Raw genomic sequence first — 23446 nt, 5'->3', positions numbered from 1 at the left:
TACCAACATACAGCTTGATGCAGTGTATCATTTTGCTACTGAACAGAATTTTTGGGAAAGAGACATGACGGTTTTGGGGGTCAAGCACTGGTTCATATAGTGCAGTTTTTCTTTGTAAGTCACCATAACTTCTATTTTATGTTAAGGGAAACAGAACAAGAATGAGGGCATGGGATAGTAAAATCTCCATCAATGAGACGTGCATCTCCTTTGTTACATGTTTCATCATAAATTTTGTTTCACAAAATGGTAGCTTCTCCCTGCAAAAATGTAGCAATGTCATATAAAGCTACTTATTGAACTCTGGAAATTGTAGGGATTGTGTAATGAATTCAATTCCTCTGAAATTAATGAAGTTTTGCCATTAATTTGGTCCACAGAATTTTTCCCTCCTGGATCTTTGTTGTGACTCAGAATGCTTTGTGTTTATGTTCTGTTTGAATTAGAATCCCAAATATAGGCTGCTTGTTTGTAGTGTACTTGAAGCACTTCAGAAGCAAAATTGATCAGGAAATCATTTATATGTCTAAACATTCATTTAAATTCCAGAACTTCCACTTACATCAGAAATTCATCAAGAACAGCTTTTCTTACAATATTGGCACTTCACTTCTAGTCTTAGCCAGAACTCTGACATAAAAAATGGCGGGTGAAATGAAAAAAGAAACTCTCTTCAAGCATCTCGGGATATTAAAGGAAAAACTGTTTGGATTGACAAAGGTTTGTGTAAGATAAGGATGGGGATGGCAGTAGTGGGTTCTCATATTTTTCCAAATTGGGGTATCTATATTGTGAAACCTAGAAAATACAGCTACTTGGAATGGGGAACCCAGAAGTAGCATAAAAAATTTCCAAATGATGTTACAGGTAAAGGACAGTAGAGTGTTTTTTTTCCCCTAAATTAAACCTTCTTGATCAATGTACTTGATAAGCATAAGTGGATACTGCTTTAAGGGAAAAAGGCGATGATATTGGGGAGATTATGCATGATTTCAATTAGAATAGGAGAATTACAACCATTGCGCACACTTTTTATGTGTTCCCCTCTCTCTATCAAATTATATTTTGTTACTTCAGTCATTTCTTTGAGATGTATGTGCTGTATATTATGTGACAGAAAGAGAGAACTCTAATCTTTAGTGAGATTCCCAATCCAGTTATATATTCTCTCCTCAAATGCTCACTACTTTTTATTGGTGATGAGCAAAATCCCTGGGTAGGTGACCTCACAGCCCGTTGTTAATATTCCGTCTGAAAGAGTTCTGGTTTCTGGGGAGGATGAGGGACCTGGATCACTGCAGTTCATTGCAAATAGATGCAGGTTTTTTATTAATCCAGAAATCCAGTTATGTTAAATAAACAAAGACTGAAATGTAATGTGAGATGAAGCACTTGTCAGAGCTATCTTCTTCCATGCTTCACATGACGGCACTCTATCTAATTCAGAAATGTGAATTTGATACTCAGAATTTTACCAAAGATTTTGCAGTTAAAAACCCTTATTCCTAATTAAGGGCAGTATTCTGCATTCTTAATAAGAGCAGACTGACTGAGTCGCCAGTGCCCCTTATGGCACTCTTGCCCTTCGTTTGCATAACAACCAGACCTTCCTCTTCCTGGGGTCTGGTCCAGGCACATCCATGCCAGACCCCAAATGTTGGCGGATTAGGGAGTTCCTATTAAGGGAGGCACAACCCGTATTAAAATTAATGAAAGTTTTCCCAGTGAATTGACTGGGAGCAGCATCAATTCCTTAGTGATGATGGGAATTTTATTTTGTATGTCACTTAAGAAAATGCCTGTGTCATCTCTTTGTACTGCAAAACAGCTAGTATGCTCTAAGCCAGGTCAGGTGTGGGCAATAATTTTTGAAGGGGGGGCCCACTTAATTGTCTTAAGTAGTCACAGTTCCTTTTGGGGCCACACATCCCTGGTGGGGGAGGAGACTTCGCATGCTCCCCTGTCCCCAGGTCTCGAATGGCCTGGAGATGGGGGAGCAGCAGGCCAGCTGTATCAACCAGATCTGGCAAGATCTGGCTCACAGAGTCTGTCTTGCCTTTCACTGGGACAAGGGATTGGGGTGCAAAAAGGCCTATGAGGTCTGGGAGGGAGTTTGCATGAAGGAGGCAGTTGTGAGGTAGGGTGCAGAGGTTTGGGTTATGACCTAGGGCAGGAAGGGATTGTGACCTAGGGCAGGAGGAGCTGGTGTACTAGAGGTAGGCTCTGGCCATGAGACTTACCTGTGAGACTCCCAGCCAGCAGCCCAGAATGTTTCTCAGGCAGGAGCTTGCTCTGCCCCACACAAGCTGCAGGGGCCATGTGCTCTGTGAATAAGAACCTGAGGGAAGAAGGGAGTGATGCTTCTCACCCTGCCTGTTTTTTCAACCAGGCAGCTCCCATTGGTCAGAAACCGACCATGGGATTGTGCGGGGGGCAGGAGAAGCGCATGAAGCACCACTCCTCCCTCCCCGCTGCTCAGAGTTTAGGGAACACAAATGGCCCAGAAGTCGCTTTTCTGTGTGGCATGCAGGTGTGAGACAAGCAGGCATGTCTGGCGGAAAGTCCCTGCTGTATCTATGGGCTGAGGGTGTTTTGCCTACATCTGCTGCAGGTAGTGTAAAAATAATAGATGAAGACATGGATGGTTCTTCCATCTTTCTGGTCTGTTGTAGAACTTTGCTGAAGTCAGAACTGTTCAGTTCCATCTGATGTTCAGAGAACCTTTCAGTTTTATCCATGTATGACTAGCTCTTCCACCAGGTGTAAAAAGTGTAATTGCTTTAGTACTATGTGGTTTGTGATGGCTTTGTCTCCTAAATCTAAAATATTTTTGGAATCCCCTAAATGGATATTGTCATTTGAAGCTGGGTTGTTTTCACTGTTTTAAGTTATTTTAATGAGTTCTTAGCATTTTGTGAAAGCTCAGAAATGCCAGCAACTTGGGGTCTTACGGGAATGGCCTCAAAATAACCTTTGTGCAAACAAATTTTCACAATAGAGCCTTGACCAGATGACCTTTCTCCAAATAATGATAAAATGTTAGGTTTTTTTTTTCTGTATTCTGTCAAAATGACCCAAGAGATTTGGTTTAAAGAAGAATGTAAAGACCATCTGTCATTTGTGCATTTAAACGTAAGCAGCTATTATCAAGCAGAAACTAGAAATGAGAGTACCAGTTTAGAAAAAAAAAATCCAACCAAAAATCCCCCCCAAAACAAAAAAAAAAAAAATGAGTACTAAGTATATCTGCTTCTTGGTTCCTACAATTATGTAATTTAAATCAAATATTGGAAATCATTTTAGGCCTGAATCACCATAGCTCTGTATCATATCTCATGGACAGGAGGTCCCCGCTTTACGACGGCCTGATTTATGACCCTTGCACTTATGACCTTTTCCATAAGTGCAGAAGGGGCTGAAATCCTCCAATTTATGTCCTTGGCACTGCATTTACGATGGCGTACAACACCTATTGTAAAAGTGGGCTCGAGTTACGACACCCCCAACTTGCAACGCTATGCCTGGAGCCGATCGCGTTACAAGTCGGGGGCAGCCTGTACTAATTTGTGCCAGTATAGACCAACTACAAAGTGATGACAAATAGTGCTTTGCTTTGGTGCAAATGAACATACTAGATGTAGTACAATGGTGAATTAAGCCCTTTATTCTTTTCTCACCTTAAGAAAAAGAAACTTATGTTGAAGGGAAAGGACCGATTTCTTCATGAAGGTTTTCATTCCCAAATGATGTTTCTACAAGCAGTAGAGAAATTTGTATTTTCAAAGAGAATTCAAGCTGAAAACAGAGAGAATTTCACTTTTTTAAATTGTGAAAAATATAATTTTTCTCTGGATTGGCCATTAATGTAGGTTTTTCCCTCTATCAAAGAAATTTCCAAGAACATAAGAACATAAGAATGACCATACTGGGTCAGACCAAAGGTCCATCTAGCCCAGTATCCTGTCTGCCGACCGTGGCCAGTACCAGGTGCCCCAGAGAGGGTGGACCGTAGACAATGATCAAGCAATTTGTCTCCTGCCATCCTTCTCCAGCCTCTGACAAACAGAGGCCAAGGACACCATTTTATCCCCTGGCTAATAGCCTCTTATGGACCTAACCTCCAGGAAATTATCTAGCTTCTCTTTTAAACTGTATTATAGTTCTAGCCTTCACAGCCTCCTCTGGCAAGGAGTTCCACAGGTTGACTACACGCTGTGTGAAGAACTACTTTCTTTTATTAGTTTTAAACCTGCTACCCATTAATTTCATTTGATGTCCTCTAGTTCTTCTATTTAGGGAACTAATAAATAACTTTTCTTTATCGGCCCTCTCCACACCATTCATGATTTTATATACCTCTATCATATCCCCCCTCAGTCTCCTCCTTTCTAAACTGAAAAGTCCCAGTTGTTTTAACCTCTCCTCATATGGGACCCGTTCCAAACCCCTAATCATTTTAGTTGCCCTTTTCTGAACCCTTTCCAAGGCCAAAATATCTTTTTTGAGGTGAGGAGACCACATCTGTACACAGTATTCAAGATGTGGGTGTACCATAGTTTTATACAGGGGCAGTAAGATATTCTGTCTTATTTTCTATCCCTTTCTTAATAATTCCTGGAATCCTATTTGCCTTTTTGACCCCCACTGCACACTGTGTGGAAGAAGCAGCTAATATGCAATAGCAAGTGAGTGTTTTGATGTCAGCCTTGAAATAATTTACTTGCTGTGTTTGTGTGTGTCTTTCCAAGAAAGAGAAAAGTTAAGGATCATGGTGGCTATTTCATATTTCAAAAGAATAGAAAGGAGAAAAATATATACTATTTTCAAGGATTTCTAAACAGCCCTGTCTTTTAAAGGTAGCAGAAAGATTGATAGCAGATTTCATCAATTAATATATATATCTTTTCTGACTAGGGAATTTCTTACACAAACATACAGTTAGAACCGCAGTGTGTCTTGCATTGTCACAATATAGGAACCCTTTATTGGGCATTATGGTAAGATTTTGGAAGTCATAGAAAGTTCAGGGTTTTATCCTAGTAATATGACTTTCAGAGTGCTCCAAAAATTGTTTAATATTAGCTTCATTAACTTCCTGCTCTGTCATAACAGTTGAACAAGGATTTCTTCATGAGCAGTATTCAAATCAGTTTTTAATGAGCTATTTAATTAAAGGCTAATTGAGGTGAATTCATTAAAGATTTCTAAATTATGCTTATCAGGGTAGCTAGGTTTTAAGATAAGTTTTAAATATTTGTTTTATAATATATTGTTTGATCATAAAAGTATGTATAAAATTACTTTTTAAAATGCCTAATTAGACTTTGTACGCACTTTTCTTCCTTAATACCCCATTAGGGCAGTTAACATATGTGAATATAATATATATTGAGTGTTGGGCTTACAAGATAAGAAATGACAAAACCACTAAAGCATTTTTTGAGTCTTTAATATCTAAGAATTCAAGGGTCTATGGGGAACTGGTGATTTCATGAGGATCTTATTAGTCTTTCATTCTTATTCCTCAATGTATAATGACTAAGGTTTTTTTTAAAATGCATTTCCCTCTAACCTGGTAACAGGGTAATACTGCTGAGAATATTGCTACATGAGGATAGTAAACATTTTTTCCTTGCCTTAGCAATCAGTTAGTTAATGAATGACTAAATTACTTAGGTGAATTTCTCTTTCTGGAAGTAGTCATACAATCTTGTGTCTGACAGGATGAAAGTGATTTTGGAAAGTAGGTAGTTCTTTAAGCTTATTGTGTAAACTGAAATACCTCAACAGGTTGTAGAGCTGACAAACCCGAGTTGTCAGCAGGAGGGATTGAACCTGCAACCTTAGGAGCTAAAGTCATGTGTCTCTACGGCATAAGCTAAAAGTCTACTCCATCTCATCTAAGGCTGTTGAGCTGACTTCACTCTCCTTTGTTAGTGGTAAAAATGCCTCTGGGTTACATACTTCTCTCAGCTGAGGAAGCACGCCTTGAGTTTTTGAGACCTCCCAGCAGTTGATCCGGCTTGTAAAGCTGACAAACCTGGGTCATAGTCAGGAGGGATTACACCTATGACCTTACGGGCTAAAGTCATGTGCCTCTACTGCATGAACTAAAAGCCAACTGGCTCTCATTTAAGGCTGTAGAGCAGACTTCATTCTCCCTTTTCAGTGCTCTCAGTGCCTTTGGGTTACATGTTGCATTAGTGATAGAGGGAAAAAAGCAAAATGATACAGAAAGACAACAAGTCACAGAATAAATCTACATTTCTACAGCTCCCAGTGGTTTGTGGATAATCAGAAAAGGAAAAAAAGCCTTAAAAGAGAAGTGTTGTTATGGGTCAAAGACCATATTAAAACAAACCAAAATACAGTACCTTTTTATTTTTTTTCCATCCCATTGCTCATGCTTCTTCCATTCATTCAAACAGCAGAAGTTGATGGCTCAATCAGCCTACCCTTGTATTTGATATAGTTGGGCCTCAATGAATGCAGGGCATTCCTGCAGCTGATGTGAGGGGAGGAGATTATAAGTGAATTAATTACAGCAGGAGCTAAAACTGAGTAAAATACTGTTGGATATTGTAGTGGTCAATTGCGGAAGAACTTTGAACGTGCTAGTTTAGGGGTGGTGAGGCCTGCATTTCTTCCCTCCTTTCCCTTTCCCCTATATCTGATGAGCCAGAAGCAAGTCTTTGGGAACATACACCACTTACGATAAGCATTGTTGCCAGCATAGAAGGAACAAGTACAAGATAAGGTTAAAGGACAAGAATGCATAAACAACTCTGTTTACCTTAACGTACTGATCACGTAAACAGGGCCAAAGGACAAGAAGAACCAGATCAGAGCCAGATCAATACCTAACAGCTAAGCTCTACATCGGCACTAATGAGTAAGCCCTGGAAATTTCCAAACTGCCAAACAGGGCAGGAAAACTGTATTTAAGGCTGCCTCAGAGCCTAGCAAATTGGACTTCACCGATGGGCTTTGGGTACCAGCACTTTGGAAACTGAGACAACCTCCCGCTTCGTCTGCAGCCTACCCAGGGTCCCAGGCTTGCGGGAAGGGACGTAATATATGCCGCTTTCTTTGTTATATTGTTCTTCCATCTATGGGGCACAGCTGTTAGCTGTCAAGAAATAAAACTGTTTGTGATTGACAGATACCTGTGTGGCATCCTTTTTATTTTGGGAATCCAGTGTCGGACCTGAGACTTACTCTTGCCGGCTGCAGATCTAGAACCATCAGTTTCATCCTGCTCTGGATTTCTCTCAAGATTATTTGATAGCTCTGCATTTCCAGCCTCCATGATATAAAGGCAGCAGATTATTACATGGTCTTCAGATATCTGTGAGTTTTCTGTAGAATGGTGAATAGAGACTTTAAACAGAAACTTTGTCAGGCTATGAATGGAGAAAGTCTCATTAAGACTAAAATTACACCAATAATAAAAGGGGGAAGGAACACAAGTCAGAAGAAGGGAAGAAAAGTTTAAAGAATATTGAGGAAAGTTAAATGTATTTAAGTTGTGAGGGCCTGATGAAGTTCATCTGAGGGTACTTAAGAAAGTAAATGAAACAATGTTTGTACCATTAGTGATTACCTTTGAGAACTCATGAAGAATGGTTAGGACCCAGAGGAGAGGCAAATATAGTACTCATCTTTAAAAATGGAAACCAAGAGGACCCAGGGAATTATCTGAGAGAGCTTAACTTTGATATCTGGTAAAACAATGGGGCAAATTATTAAATGATCAGATTGTAAAATAGTGGATCATAGGGTAATAAGTAACAGCCAATTTGTCAAAATCAAATAATGACAAGCCTAATTTCCAGCTTAGCGGATGGGAGGAAGCAGTACTCATAAAACATGTTGACTTTCAGTAAGACTTTTAACAGTCTAATATGACATTTATTAAGCAAACTAAAGGAAATATGGGATAGATGAAATTACTGAAAGGGGGGTGCACAGCTAGCTGAAAGGCTATACTCCAAAGAGTACTTGCTCATCATCAAACCCCGAGAATGTATCTGAGAAGAGGTTAGTCCTGGGGCTAGTAGTACTCAATGTTTAGTTAATGACTTATATAATGGAGTGGAAAGTATGTGGAATTATATAAATTGTGGATGATACTAAACTGGGGGTTTTACAAGCACTTTGGGGGGCAGGATTAGAATTCAAAATGCCCTTGACAAATAGGAGAATTGGTTTGAAATCAATACAATGAAATTCAATAAAGATAAGTACAAAGTACTATACTTAAGAATGAAAAAGTCAAATGCAAAGCATCAAAATGAGGAATAACTGGTAGCAGAAAAGGACCTAGAAGTTTATAATTGGTCAAAATTGATTTTAACCTAAGAGTCTGATGTGGTTTCAAAACAGGCTAATACAATTCAGGAGTGTATTAATAATAATGTCATGTCCTGCTGTGCTTGGCACTGGTCAGATTTTTTGTTGGAATATTGTGTCCAGTTTTGGGTGCTATTTTTAAAAGAGATATGGACAAATTGAAGAAAGTCCAGAGGAGAGAAAGATTTAGAAAACCTGACGTATGAAGAAAGGTTTTTAAAAAATCTAGTATGTATAATCTTGAGTAAAGAAGACTGATGGGTGAACTTTGATACCAAATTTCAAATATGTTAAGCGTTGTTATAAAAAGACTTGTGATCAATTGTTCCCCATATCCACTGAAGGTAGAACAAGAAGCAATGGATTAATATGTGGTAAGGGAGATTCTAATTTTAAGAACAGGTGCTGGAACTAGAGATGCTGAGGCAGCACTCTTTGGATTGAAGTGGTTTCTATCAAATACCAGGTTTACAGTTTTGTTGAATGGCTTTCAGCACCTCCACTAAACTAGTTGTTCCAACACAACTGACTCTAAGGCCTAGTCTGCTTTACCCTCCCACCCCACCCCGGACCATATTTACCATGGTGTCTTCCACACAGTAAAGTCAATGGGGACTGAACTCCTATCAACACTGGCTACTCTTCTCACCTTGGTGGAGTACCGGAATTGACAGGAGAGTGTTCAGAGATGGAATTATTACATCTAAATAGACATGATACATTGACTGCTGGTGAATCAACAGCTGCAGTGTAGATCCACCATCTGGTGTAGACAAGCCCTAAGATTTAACTCTGTAACGCTGGAGCACCTTCTAGTAAAGGTGGTAGTATAGCTATCATTGCAAGAATGGATTAGAGCCAAACCTAAGGGTATGTCTACACTGCCACCCTAGTTCGAACTAGGGTGGCTAATGTAGGCATTCGAAGTTGCAAATGAAGCCCGGGATTTAAATATCCCGGGCTTCATTTGCATCTTGCCGTGCGCCGCCATTTTTAAATCCCCCTTAGTGTGGACTCTGTGCCTGTGGCTACACATGGCACAGAGTAGGTAGTTGGAATTAGGCTCTCTAATTCGAACTACCGGTACTTCTCGTTCCACGAGAGCCCAATTCGAACTACCTACTCCATGCCGCGTGTAGTCACGGACATGGAGTCTGCACTAAGGGGGATTTAAAAATGGCAGCGCCCGGCAAGATGCAAATGAAGCCCAGGATATTTAAATCCCGGGCTTCATTTGCAACTTCAAATGCCTACATTAGCCACCCTAGTTCGAACTAGGGTGGCAGTGTAGACATACCCTAAGATAGTGTAGGCATACTTGCTCCAGTCCCAGTACAGACTTTTCTAATTTAAACCTAACTTTTACAATAATCTATATTCCAGAGATTTAATAAGCCCAGTTTATACTTAAATTTATTCATAAGAAAATATGGAGACAGAAGCCCAGCAGCAGAGTGGAGCTCCTGGCCCTCAGAGACCAAATTTGGGCTTTAGAGGCCAGGGTGGCTGAACTGGAGGAGCTAAGGGAGGTAGAGAGCTATGTTGATGAGACTTTCCGGGACACTGTAGCACTGTCCCACCTCCGGTCTGAGAGCCCCAGTGCTCTTAAGGAGGATGAAAGTCTCAAGGGAACAGAGCATTCAATGGGAGCAGAGGGAAACCTTCCTTCCCGAGGATGTTGCGGTATCCTCTCGCACTGAGGATACCTCTGAGGGGGAGGGAATGCCAGATGTTAGGAAGAGGCAGGCGTCAGTAGTGGGTGATTCGAACATTAGAAACATAGATAGTTGGGTTTGTGATGACCGAGAGAACCGTATGGTCACTTGCCTGCCTGGTGCGAAGGTTGCAGATCTCTTGAGGCATCTGGATAGACTTGTGTAGTTCTGGGGAGAAGCTAGTGGTCGTGGTACATGTAGGTACCAATGACGTAGGGAAGGGTAGGAGAGATGTCCTGGAGACCAAATTTAGGTTGCTAGGAAAGAGAATGAAATTCAGGACCTCTATGGTGGCATTCTCAGAAATGCTTCGAGTTCCATGTGCAGGGCCAGGTAGGCAGGCAGAGCTTCAGAGTCTCAATGCATGGATGAGACGATGGTGTAGGGAAGAGGGGTTTGGATTTATTAGGAACTGAGGACACTTTTGGGAGAGGGGGAGCCTATACAGGAAGGATGGCTCCACCTAAACCAGGGTGGAACCAGACAGCTGGCACTAAACATTTAAAAGGCCAGGGAGCAGTTTTTAAACTAAGAGATGGGGGAAAGCCGATTGGTGCAGAGATGCATGTAAATCGGAGGGAGACTTCTCTTAGAGAAGAATCCATTGATAGAGATTCTCTAAGCTGTAGTCAGAAAGAGAGGAGGGGAGAGGACAAACCATGGGCCAGAGCAGACAAACAACTGCATATAAAGGAATCTCATGCATCAGGGAAGGGCAGACAAATAAGTAGTGGCAAATTTTTAAAGTGCTTCTACACAAATGCTAGGAGTCTGACTAAGATGGGTGAACTAGAGTACCTCGTATTAAAGGAGGAGATTGACATAATAGGCATCACTAAAACCTGGTGGAATGAGGAAAATCTGTGGGACACAATCATACAGGGATATAAAATATATCGAAAGGATAGAGCAGGCCGGGTGGGTGGCGGAGTGGCACTGTATGTGAAAGATAATGTAAAATCAAATTAAATAAAAATATTAAATCAACATGTTCCATAGAATCACTATGGATAGTAATTATATGCTCCAATAATAAGAAATTAGCAGTATATTACCAACCACCTGACCAGGACAGCAATACTGACATTGAAATGCTGAGGGAGATTAGAGAGGCTACCAAAATAAAGAACTCTACAATAACGGGGGATTTTAATTATCCCCATATTGACTGGATACATGTGACCTCAGGAAGAGAAGCAGAGAGAAAATTTCTCAATGGCTTAAATGACTGCTTCTTGGAGCAGCTGGTGCAGGATCCCACAAGGGGAGAGGCAATTCTCGATTTAGTCCTGAGTGGAGCACAGGATCAGGTCCAGGAGATAACCGTTACAGAACGCTTGGGAATAGTGACCATAATATAATATTTAACATTGCTCAGGTGAGAAGAACACCTCAGCAGTCCAGCACACTGGCATTTAATTTCAAAAAGGGGAATTACACAACAATGAGGAGGTTAGTTAAACAGAAATTAAAAGGCACAATAACTAGAGCCAAATCCCTGCAAGCTGCAAGGAAACTTTTTAAAGACACCATAACAGAAGCCCAATTTAAATGTATACCCCAAATTAAAAAACATAGCAAGAGACCTAAAAAAGAGTCACCGTGGCTTAACCACCATGTAAAAGAAGCAGTGAGGGACAAAAAGGCATCTTTTAAGAAGTGGAAGTCCAATCCTAGTGAGATAAATAGAAAGGAACATAAACATTGTCAAATCAAGTGTAAAAATGTAATAAGAAAAGCAAAAAAAAAAAAAGATTTTGAGGAACAGCTAGCCAAAAACAAAACAAAAAAAGACAATGTTTTTTAAGTACATTAGAAACAAGAAGTCTGCTAAAAAACCTGTGGGTCCCTAAGATGATCGAGATATAAAAGGAGCAATCAAGGTTGATAAAGCCATTGTGGAGAAACTAAATGATTTCTTTGCTTCAGTCTTCACAGCTGAGGACGTTAAGGAGATTCCCAAATCTGCACCGTTCTTTGTGGGTGATGAATCTGAGGAACTGCCCCGGATTGAAGTGTCATTAGAGGAGGTTTTGGAACAAATAGAAAAACTTAATGTTAACAAATCTCCAGGACCAGATGGCATTCATCCAAGGGTTCTAAAAGAACTCAAATGGGAAATTGCTGAGCTATTATCTGTGGTTTGTAACCTATCCTTTCAATCGGTTTCCGTACCTAATGACTGGAAGGTAGCCAATGTGACACCAATATTTAAAAAGGGCTCTAGAGGTGATCCTGGCAATTACAGACCGGTAAGTCTAACTTCAGTACCGGGCAAATTAGTTAAAACAATAGTAAAGAATAAAATTGTGAGGCATGTAAAAGAACATAATTTGTTGGAAAAAAGTCAACATGGTTTCTGTAAAAGGAAATCATGTCTTACTAATCTGTTAGAGTTGTTTGAAGGGGTTGACAAACATGCAGACAAGGGGTAGTAGACAACATGCAGTAGATATAGTATACTTAGATTTTCAGAAAGCCTTTGACAAGGTCCCTCACAAAAGGCTCTTGTGGAAAATTACATGGCCATGGGATAAGAGGGAAGGTCCTTTCTTGGATTGAGAACTGGTTAAAAGATAGGAAATAAAGGGTAGGAATAAATGGTAAATTTTCAGATTGGAGAGGGGTAACTAGTGGTGTCCCCTAAGGGTCAGTCCTGGGACCAATCATTTTCAACTTATTCATAAATGTTCTGGAGAAAGGGGTAAGCAGTGAGGTGGTAAAGTTGGCGGATGATACCAAATTGTTTAGGATAGTCAAGATAGAAGCAGACTGTGAGGGACTCCAAAAAGATCTCTCAAAACTGAGTGATTGGGCAACAAAATGGCAAATGAAATTTAATGTGGATAAATGTAAAGTAATTCACAACGGGAAAAATAACCCCAACTATATGTACAGTATGATGGGGACTAATCTGGCTATGACTAATCAGGAAAGAGATCTTGGAGTTATCGTGGACAGTTCTCTGAAAACTTCCACACAGTGTGCAGCGGCGGTCAAAAAGGCAAATAGGATGTTAGGAATTATTAAGAAAGGCATAAAAAATAAGACACAGAATATCTTACTGTCCCTTTATGAAACTATGGTACGCCCACATCTTGAATACTGTGTACAGATGTGGTCTCCTCACCTCAAAAAAGATATTTTGGCCTAGGAAAGGATTCAGAAAAGGGCAACTAAAATGATTAGGGGTTTGGAATGGGTCCCATATGAAGAGAGGTTAAAGTGACTGTGACTTTTCAGTTTAGAAAAGAGGAGACTGAGAGGGGATATGATAGAGGTCTATAAAATCATGAATGGTGTGGAGAGGGCGGATGAAGAAAAGTTATTTATCAGTTCCCATAATAGAAGAACTAGAGGACACCAAATGAAATTAATGGGGAGCAGGTTTAAAACTAATAAAAGAAAGTTCTTCTTCACACAGCATATAGTCAACCTGTGGAACTCCTTGCTAGAGTAGGCTGTGAAGGCTAGGACTATAACAGAGTTTAAAGAGAAGCTAGATAATTTCATAGAGGTTAGGTCCATAAAAAGCTATTAGCCAGGGGATAGAATTGGTGTTCCTGGCCTCTGTCAGAGGCTGGAGAGGGATGGCAGGAGACAAATCGCTTGATCATTGTCTGCGGTCCACCCTCTCTGGGGCGCCTGATGCTGGCCACTGTTGGCAGACAGGATAGTGGGTTAGATGGACCTTTGGTCTGACCCAGTACGGCTGTTCTTATGCTCTTATGTACAGAGGCATGGACTAGCTGATTTTGCAAGGCTCCTTCCAAATCTACCTTTCTATATTTATATATGTTTCCACGTTACACTCATGTTTGATGAGGGACAAGGTCCTTTGTCACTTTCTAGTGTATGAACATTCTGTTTTAGTTTGAATCATTAAAGTTCCTTAGTAGCCCTGAATATAGATATGCTGGTAACAACATTCTAAATCTTGTAGTTGAAATGCAGGAATTCATTATTGTATTTTCTCTTAAATAAACTGAAACTATTGTATCTCATGTGGCAATGTAAACATATGCTCAAAAATACTAGTTAATTTGATTACTTTTGTGTTTTCAATCGTTTGTATTTATGGGCTGACAGAAGTCTTCCAGCTTCTTTGTTAATGGATGATAAATCACTTGGGTTTATAGTTTTAAGTTTATACTGTGCCATTGTCAGACTTTGACTTCAATTAGATATGATAAGGTAAATGCTCAGTAGTAATATGTTTCTGAAGCATTAAGAAAACTCTAATTTAGGTTTTTATTATTTGCATGTGTATTTTGTGTGTGATAATTATTTTATTTTGCAATTAAAAATTCTTTCAACTTCTTGGAAACAACGAAGTATAAAATACCATTATGAAATTGTACAGACTTCGATGAAAATATGTAACATGACCTTCTTAATTTATTTTCATTACCCTCATAGAAAAGCAATCACAACAACCTGAATTAGAGCAAGATTATATCAGTTTAGCCTCTTGCAATTTTAAGGGTTTAACTGATACCTTTTTATGGAGGGCTTTTATACCCTTGGAAAACAGAACACTTGAAACTGAATGTGATTTGTAATTAACTACAAATGATTTTGATATTGTACCTAGCATGCCACAGCCACAGTTAATTTCTTGATCTCAGCAACCCAAATATTGGAACACTTTCCTTGGGACTTGGATCCCACATGATGTGACATATTAGACCTGCTCCTGTTCACCTTAAATGTAATCACAAAGCTTGCTTGCTTTTATCATTTGTTTACAAATAGTGAGTCAAGTTAAGATTGCGGCCCCCTCATCATAGATGTAAATCTGAGTTCGAGAGAAACTACCATATGCCCAGGGCCGAACAAGAAGTCTATGGCAGTACCAGGAATTAAACCCCCATCTCCTTAGTCCCAGTTCCACATCCTAACTATAAATCTGTCCTTTTCCGAAGTCTCTTTTCCCTCCACTTGGGACTATTCTCATATGTTCAACACAGCCTACATCAGAGAAAATAAGTGCAAAATGTGTTCCTAGTACTCTTGGGAACTCTTGTTGTTACGGGCAATCCTTTCTCTAGCAGCACTCTAGAATACTGCTCCACACACAGCAGGACTGATAGCCACTGCGGATTTCAGGGCAAGGTGTGGGAAGGGGCCAGCTCTGGTGGAGCCTCAGGAGGAAGAGGCAGCCAACCCTCAGCATTGCGTAGGGCTGTGCTGCTGGCCTCCCTTACCCCAGCTCTGAGCCCCAGGGTGTGCCTAGCACAGCGCTCTGGCAGTGATTCAAAGGGGTCAGGGGCTCCATACGCTGTTGCTGAGTGAGTAGCAGCATTTGCATCTTGGAGTCTCAGGTCCCTTAAACTCACCAGGCCCTGGGGCAGCTACCCTGTTTGTCTTCCCTGTCGACGGTCTGGTCCACACAATACATTTTATGAGGGAGCTGGCTAGAAAGGGAAAGACTGGAGTTCTGTAAATCATGAGGAAGTTCTAATTCAGATATCCAGCACATGGCAGGCACTCTATCACTATGTTCTTCTGTCTGTGGCAGTCAGGGCTACCACAATAATCTTACTGACTGTAAGTAAAGTGTGTATTTTTATAGATATTAAAGAGCTGTATCTATTCTTAGTACAGTCACTGCATTACATTAAGATCCCCTTACCCTATGATTACTAATGTGGTAATATACCAGCTGAAAATTCCTTTCTTTCCATTGATTTCCTGCAATTTTTTGTTGCTGTTTTTTTTTTCCATATTAAAATTGAAGATCTAAACTACCATCAACATTTTAATAAAATCTCACAGAAATATATACTCCATTTGGCCACCTAATGTTGGTCTTTTATTGCAGCCACCCCCAAAATGAAGGAAACAGAAGGATTCAAATGTATTTATGGCCACAATATTATGTATGTGGAACAGAGATGTTTGTGACTCTGTGTGAGAGGAAGATCAATACCGTAATCTGTAAGTTTCTAAATGTGTTTTACTGCATATTGTCTGGAATGTTTTATAAAGGGCTGGGGAATAGAGTGAGCTACAAGTTAGTGATTACCTATCATGCTGCCTCCTGGGATATGTTAAAGCTTTCAGAATGCAGTCGAGGGACAGCAGATTTTAAAATACAATGCTGGGAATTTTTTCCTGTGGGTGGGTGAGCAGTCAAAAGCAATAACCTCGTGTCTTAAGTTTTGATGCATGGGCTCTTCAACCTCTTTTTTTAATGACAAATTAATCTTGCATAATGCCATGAAAATCTTACATGTGCATTACAATCAGTACACTAAGTACCACTGGAAATTTGCTTTTGTTGCCACCAGTTTACATTCCTTTCATACTCTGCATGCTACCAGCACAATGGGAAAATGCACGCAATCAGATCTTGCAGTTCATAGAAAGTTAAAATGTACTTTATTCAGAGATCAGTCATTGGAACAACTGTGTTAATGAAAATGTATAGATTTTCATTATTTGCTTAATTTGCGCAGTTCATTTGTAATTGAATAGGCTTCGGTGGCACACAAAACCAGTTGTAGCATTACAATTGTAACATAATTACCATAAATTATCAACATATAGTGTTCACAACTGGGGGGTTAGAAACTTAATATAACCTAGTGTTTCAGCATCAAAACCTAGAAATTCAAGTAGCTGTGAAGTGTTTTTTATTTGTTTAAGAAATATATGGAATTCAAATTTGGACCTGTTACACAAAGCAGTCATAATATGCAATAAATCTTATATGGAATTTGTCAAATCTAGCAATTTGAGGAAAGGGGAATACTGAACCCTTTGTAAAGTCACTTACAATTCACTCAGCACTTGCTTCTAAAATGCATTGCCCCATTAAAAGTCAGTGCTTCTGATACTATTCTCTGAGAAGCCACTATAGTATTTAATTTCAATAATAACGTTTTGCTGGAAAAAATGTGAATTGTGTGAATAAGAACTGTTTGCCTTATTTAGAAAATGCTGAATATATAATTTATCAATTATCCAGATGAATCTTAACATTGAGGAATTCAGTCATCAAGCTATAAACTGTTTCCAATAAACAACTTCAGATAATAGTGCTGGTAAATGCACCTACTTTGGGGACAGATAACATAGACATGCATTTCCTACAGACAAGAAAAAGAAATAGTGAAAAAACTGGAGCTCTCTTGAGACAGATGAACTCAAGTTGAAGTAAATTCACTCTGTGATTTGGAAAACAATTGAAAACGTAAGTAGGAAAAACCTTAGCAGAATTATTTTCACCACTTTGGAAATAAGAGGCACAAGTAGATCAAAGAAAATACCTACATAGCCCCTTTAATTGTTAAGAGAAAGTTAGGAATAGTCATTTAGGAATAGTCAACATAAATTTACACATAGCAATCATGCCTAACCATGAAAACTGTAGCTTTAGACATTTTATTTTAAGTTGAAAGGTAGGGCAGTAAAGCACAGTAGAAACAGAAGAGATTGTACACTGATATAAAACTCACAATACCAAAAGATAAGGCATCAAAATAATACATGTAAGGCATGCGATCTTTCCATATCTCAGTCACATCCCTTCTATTCTGTGGGGAAAAAATAGTAAAATTACATAAGGCTAGGCAAAACAAACAAACAAACAAAAACTCCACAAGCAACAACCTTCAAATAAGCAGAAGAGACAATATTCATGCTTTCCATATTGAAATGAATAATCAGCCTACCAAATATGAATATATTCTCACTATCTTTTTTCCCTATTATTACTATCCTCCTTTTGAGAAATACCTCATTCAATTATAATCTTCACTCCTCAACCACATTGCTATCATCTACTACTTTTCCCTGCCTTTCTTCTCTGATTTTAATGTGTTGCTCCCTCTTTCAATCCTTTTCTCTCATTTACAGTGAATTCAACTACAACTCTGTTGACCTGTGTAATGGACAGCAGGGTGTGTCTAGACTGCCAAATCTTGCCGCCTGTCTACACTGGCCGCGAGTATTTGCACAAGAACACTGACCTTGTACTGTACAAAATCAGTGCTGCTTGAGCAAATACTCTGATGCTCCCGCTCAGGGTTAAGCCCTCTTGCACAAGTGTTTTTGCGCAAGAGGGCCTGTGTAGACAGCAACATTAATTTCTTGTGCAAGAAAGCCCCGATGGCTAAAATGGCCATCGGAGCTTTCTTGCACAGAGAGCGTCTACACTGGCACGGATGCTTTTACACAAAATATATGCTTTTGTGCAAAAGCATCTGTGCCAGTGTAGACGTTCTCTTGTGCAAATACTTTTAACAGAAAAACTTTTCTGTTAAAAGTATTTGTGCAAAATAATGCCAGTCTAGACGCAACCCAGGAGTGCTGACCAGCATCTGGTCACTAAGGCTATGTCTAGACTGCAGGCTTCTTTCGAAAGAGGCTCTTTCGAAAGCATCTTTCGAAAGAGCCTCTTTCAAAAGATCGCGTCTAGACTGCAGGCGGATCTTTCGAAAGAGAAATCCGCTTTTTCGAAAGAGAGCACCAAGCGAGTCTGGATGCTCTCTTTCGAAGACGGCCTCTTTATATTGAAGAACGCCTTCTTTCGAAAGAGGAACTTTCAAAAGAAGGCGTTCTTCCTCGTGAAACGAGGTTTACCGCCATCGAAAGAAAAGCCGCGTTCTTTCGAAATAATTTCGAAAGAACGCGGCTTGAGTCTGGATGCAGGGGAAGTTTTTTCGGGAAAAGGCTACTTTTCCCGAAAAAAACCCTGAGTCTGGACACGGCCTAAGGGGTTAAACTCAGGTAGCTACTAAATGTGTTGACCAGGAGGCCTAGAGAACCAATTGAGATAGAATATTGAAATTTGAATTGGAGAAAGATTCCTTCAATGTGTTCTTTAGCTACATCAAGACTGGAGGCTATTTGCGCAAGAAGCTTTTGTCAGAAGAGATCTTCTGCAAAAACTTCTTGCGCAAGAGCGTATCCACACTGCAAAGCCACATAAAAAATGATGGGCTTTTGTGAAAGAGAGCGTCCACGCTGCATGGATGCTCTCTCGAAAGTAAGCACTGATTGGTGTGCACAGAATGGTCACCAGGGCACCTGTGCTTTTTCCTCTTTCCTCTTTTTGTGCAAAAAACCCCTCTTCCCCATCCACACATGCCTTTTTTGCAAAAGAACTCTTTCGCAAAAAGGCTTCTTCCTCCTAGAAAGAGGAATACCAATTGCTCAGAAACTCCTCTGTTCTTTCAATTTACTGTCAATTTACTGTCGAAAGAACATGCTTCCAGCGTGGATGAGCTGCAAGTTTTTGTGGAAAAATGGCAGTTTTTCTGCAAAAAATCTGTAGTGTAGACATAGTCTTTGTGGGGAAGAGAAAAACCAGGAGCTGAGAGAGACAGAATAATTTAAACCCAGCTACTGTGCCTCCAAGGAATTTGGAGCATAAGAGTGGACTGAACAAAGAAGAGACTGGAATTAAGTAGAAGGGGGGAAAAAAGTGAATTTAGTCACGTTTAGGGTATTTTCCCTGTATTTTCTAGTTTGGTTTGAACTGCTCTATGAGAATCTATGCCTCCCCTCCCCAGTTACCATCTAGCATTGTGCCCAGAGACTTTTCTCTATTTTTAATTTATCTTCCTTACTCTATACCATCTAGCAACCAAATATGCTTTATCAAGTTTATCTTTTTTGTAATAAAAATCATTTTTTTAAATAAATAAATTTAAATGCCGGAGTGAGGAACAGTCCTGACAACCTGTTTGACTCTAAACCTCACCCTCCGCACACTTCCCTTGTATGAAATACCACCCTGTATCATTTAGTCAAAAGGGCACTCAGCTGACTGCTTCACCAAGCAGCTCACTGTTCTAGCTTCAGACTCTTGATGCCTATCACTTAATCTCCCTCAACATTGTGCCTCCACCCAGTGCCCCTATTGGCTCCACCACAGTGTCTTCTGACCTCCCAGCCAGTGAGTAATGTGTGAGACTTTCATCATCTTCAACCTCCCCTCTTCCTTCATTTTTGGGAACTCATTTGTTCCTTCTTTCCACTCTTCTGTCCTCCTTCCTTCATTGCATTTCTCTTTCCAACCACAATGTCTGCTCTTGTAACACCCTCATCAGTGAATGGCTTTGGAGAAACCATGTAGGCCTCCCATGGTAAAAGTTATTCCTCTCTTTAGTTCTGCCATCTGATACCACTGGGAGACCCATTTTGATCCTTGGAATTCACCTTTAAGATGTATATGGGATGTGTGGGGTGCCTGCTGGTTTACCTGTATTAAGGTGGAGCTGCTATTCCCAGGCCCGTCAACATAGGGGTAAAGGTGATAGTTGTCCCAGGGCCCAGCAATTCAAAAGGGCTCAGGGCTCCAGCTGCCAACACCACTACTACAGCAATGATGGAATTTAGAGCTCTGGGCCCATTAAATCACCGCAGGAGTACTGCCATGATGTGAAGACCACTGGGGGAGAGACCCAGCATGGCGCGCTCCAGACAACACTGAGGGCTGGCTGCTCCTGCCCTGCCCCTTCCACCCAAACCACTGCTCCTTCCAGGAGGGTGGAGCCAGCCTCTTCATCCTTGCTAGGGGCCTGGCAAAGCTGTGTGCCCTGCTAGCTATTCTTCTTATGCAAATGTGTGGGGTATTGGTGCCACAACCCTCTGTTTAAATAAATATGTAAACAAACCAGCCAGAACTGCTGCCTGCAGCTCGAGAAATAAGAAACTCCAAGAGAAAGGTTCTCAAAACTCACCTTCCCCTATAATAAAAGAGAACTGAGACACAATTCAGTTCTTTGAGTGCTCCTGGGAGGGGGAGGGGGGGGCACCAAAGCTATATGCTGACACTTACTAATGGTTCATAATAGTACCAGAATATATATGGGACAGAAGAAAGAGTCTGCACAAATAACCACTGTCAAATGAGTATGTAAATCATGTAAATCATTTCCATATCCCAGTAGAGATAAGTCAATCTAGAAAGGATGACGTCTGGTGAAGTGCAGGGTCCTACTCATTAACCAAAACTGAATAAATGAAGAACCCTGCCAGAGATTAAAGAATGAGCCAATTTTACTACATGCCATCAGGATCAATAAATATAAGAGATTTAGTGGTTGATGTTGTAGCATTTTTTCTTGCATTGCATGCACTGACTGCCAAAATTCTGCTCCCATTTCTGTAGTGCAACCTTCCCCACAATTCTGCTATCTAGACAATTTCTGTGAAGGCGTAAGATGGATAAGAATAGGCCAAACCCTGGCATTCAAGTAGGCTGTGTCTACACTGGCAAGTTTTTCCGGAAAATCATCTGATTTCCGGAAAAAATTGCCAGCTGTCTACACTGGTCGCTTGAATTTCCGGAAAAGCACTGATGATCTAATGTAAATTCATCAGTGATTTTCTGGAAAAACTATGCTGCTCCCATTCGGGCAAAAGTCTTTTTCCGAAAGACTTTTGCCCGAAAGGGCCAGTGTAGACAGCATAGTTCTGTTTTCCGCAAAAAAAAAAACAATTGCGAAAATGGAGATCGGGGCTCTTTTGTGGAAAAGCGTGTCTAGATTGGCCACGGACGCTTTTCCGGAAAAAGTGCTTTTGCGAAAATGCTTTTAACGGAAAACTTTTCTGTTAAAAGCATTTCTGGAACATCATGCCAGTGTAGACGTAGCCGTAAAGTTCTCATTATCATCTCATTACAGTTGACAGAGACTCAATGATTTATAAAGGTAGAATAAGCCATTGTGGTCATCTAATCTGATCTGCATACACAGGGCACACAATTTTACCTACCACATGTACTCATTCACTTGACTGTTCATTTATAAACCTTCCCCAAAAGGGAGAGGTAAAAATGGCAAAAAACATTGGCTCCTGGCCCATCAGAGTAAGCCGCTGGTGGGCTGGAAAGTTTTGTTTACCTGTTGTCCTCAGACATATAGCCCCTCAGCTGCCAGTGGCCACGATTTGCTCTTCCTTGTCAATGGGAGCTGGGAGAGGTACATACTGGCTGCCATATCCCACAACTCCTATTGTCAGGAACAACAAACCACTGCTACTGGAAACTGTGGTTCTCCATGCCTGCATATGCTTCAGGTAAGCAAAACATCCTGATCTGCTATTGATGACTGCCGATCTACAGTGAAAATATATTAGCTATTCAATTCATTAGATCTTAAAATCATCAACTTTTGTTCTAACCTATTGATTAGCCAACCCCTGTTCTTCGATGCTTCACTTTTTTACAAAAAATTGTATATACTCCTTTATAAACCAATATCAGGGCCGGATTAAGGGGGGGCTAGCTGGGCAGCTGCCTGGGGTGCCAACCAATGGGGGGTGCCTGATGGCAGCTGTAAGGGGTGCTATGCACCTGGCTGCACACTGCCCCTTAGAGCTGCCATCAGGCTTTGCGCACCCGGGGCCGGGGGCCATGCGGTGTCCCTTAGAACTGCAATCAGGTGCAGCTGTAAGGTGCGCAGTGCGCCGGGGGGAGGGGCTTTCAAGTAGGAATAAGGGATCCTCCAGAAAAGGGCTTATTTTCTGGAAAATCGCGTCTACACTGGCGCTTTTCTCTGGCAAAAACCCCGAGCCAGAAAAAAGCGGCAGCCATGTAAATGCAATTGCCGCAGGGGATATTTAAATCCCCCGTGGTTTTGCAATTCCCAAGTGTCTCATTAGCATCCCTTTTCCGGAAAGGGATGCCAATGTAGACACAGCCCTCATGTAAGCATTCAAAATAGGGTTTAAATGGGATAAATATGGTACTCAGAAGAAATTGTTATAGGTATAATTGGAGAACAGGAGAAATATTTAAACATTTTTCAAAAGCCAATACAGTAGATGCTCATTAGTAGCAACATATTGGTGCACTTTTGCTATATTGTTTCTAATGCTAGGTATACACTGCAATGGTACGTCAGAAATAGAAACGCAATTTGTGGTACACAAATTGCATATCTTTTTCCGCTATATGTCTAAAGAGACTTTCCAAAATTCAGCACATTTACACAGTGCCAAATTTCAGAAAAAAGTGCTCTTTCAACACATCTCTTATTCCTCATAAAACAAGGTTTACAGGGATGATTTTTTTTCCAAAAAAAGTGGACACATTCCTTGGACACAGCATTGCTTTTCCAGATACCTGAGGTATCCTGGAAAAGCAGTGCAGTTTAGACATAGCTTTAAGTGACTTTTGCTTTTATGGAGAGTGTAGGCAATTGTCTGGGTATGCCAAAAGAAGGACAGGAGACATTTGCTATGGGTTTAATCAGGCCACATATTTACTATTAGATGTCTGGGACTAGCCAGCAGAGAACATGTACAGTGCAGGTAACCTTCCTTTGTTTTCTGCCATAATTGACCTGGCGGGGTGGGTGGGTGGGTGGGTGTGTGTGTGTGTGTGTGTGTGTGTGTGTGTGTGTGTGAGAGAGAGAGAGAGA

The 23446-nt window shown here is 40.5% G+C and overlaps 1 long non-coding RNA gene across 2 annotated transcripts in view; it reads left to right on the top strand.

The window, feature by feature from the left end:
* The window catches only part of LOC102452250 (uncharacterized), a 108660-nt gene that overhangs the window by 83103 nt on the left and 2111 nt on the right, over positions 1-23446 (top strand). For both annotated transcript variants that reach the window (XR_003090736.2, XR_012906806.1), the window contains exons 3-4: positions 15892-16007; positions 17041-17265. This is a non-coding gene — a long non-coding RNA (uncharacterized LOC102452250). The remainder of the gene's footprint in view (positions 1-15891; positions 16008-17040; positions 17266-23446) is intronic.

The sequence above is a fragment of the Pelodiscus sinensis genome, chromosome 12, assembly GCF_049634645.1.
Source record: "Pelodiscus sinensis isolate JC-2024 chromosome 12, ASM4963464v1, whole genome shotgun sequence".
NCBI lineage: Eukaryota > Metazoa > Chordata > Testudines > Trionychidae > Pelodiscus > Pelodiscus sinensis.
The sequence above is the reverse complement of the archived record's forward strand: the minus strand, read 5'-3'. Positions and strand labels throughout refer to the sequence as shown.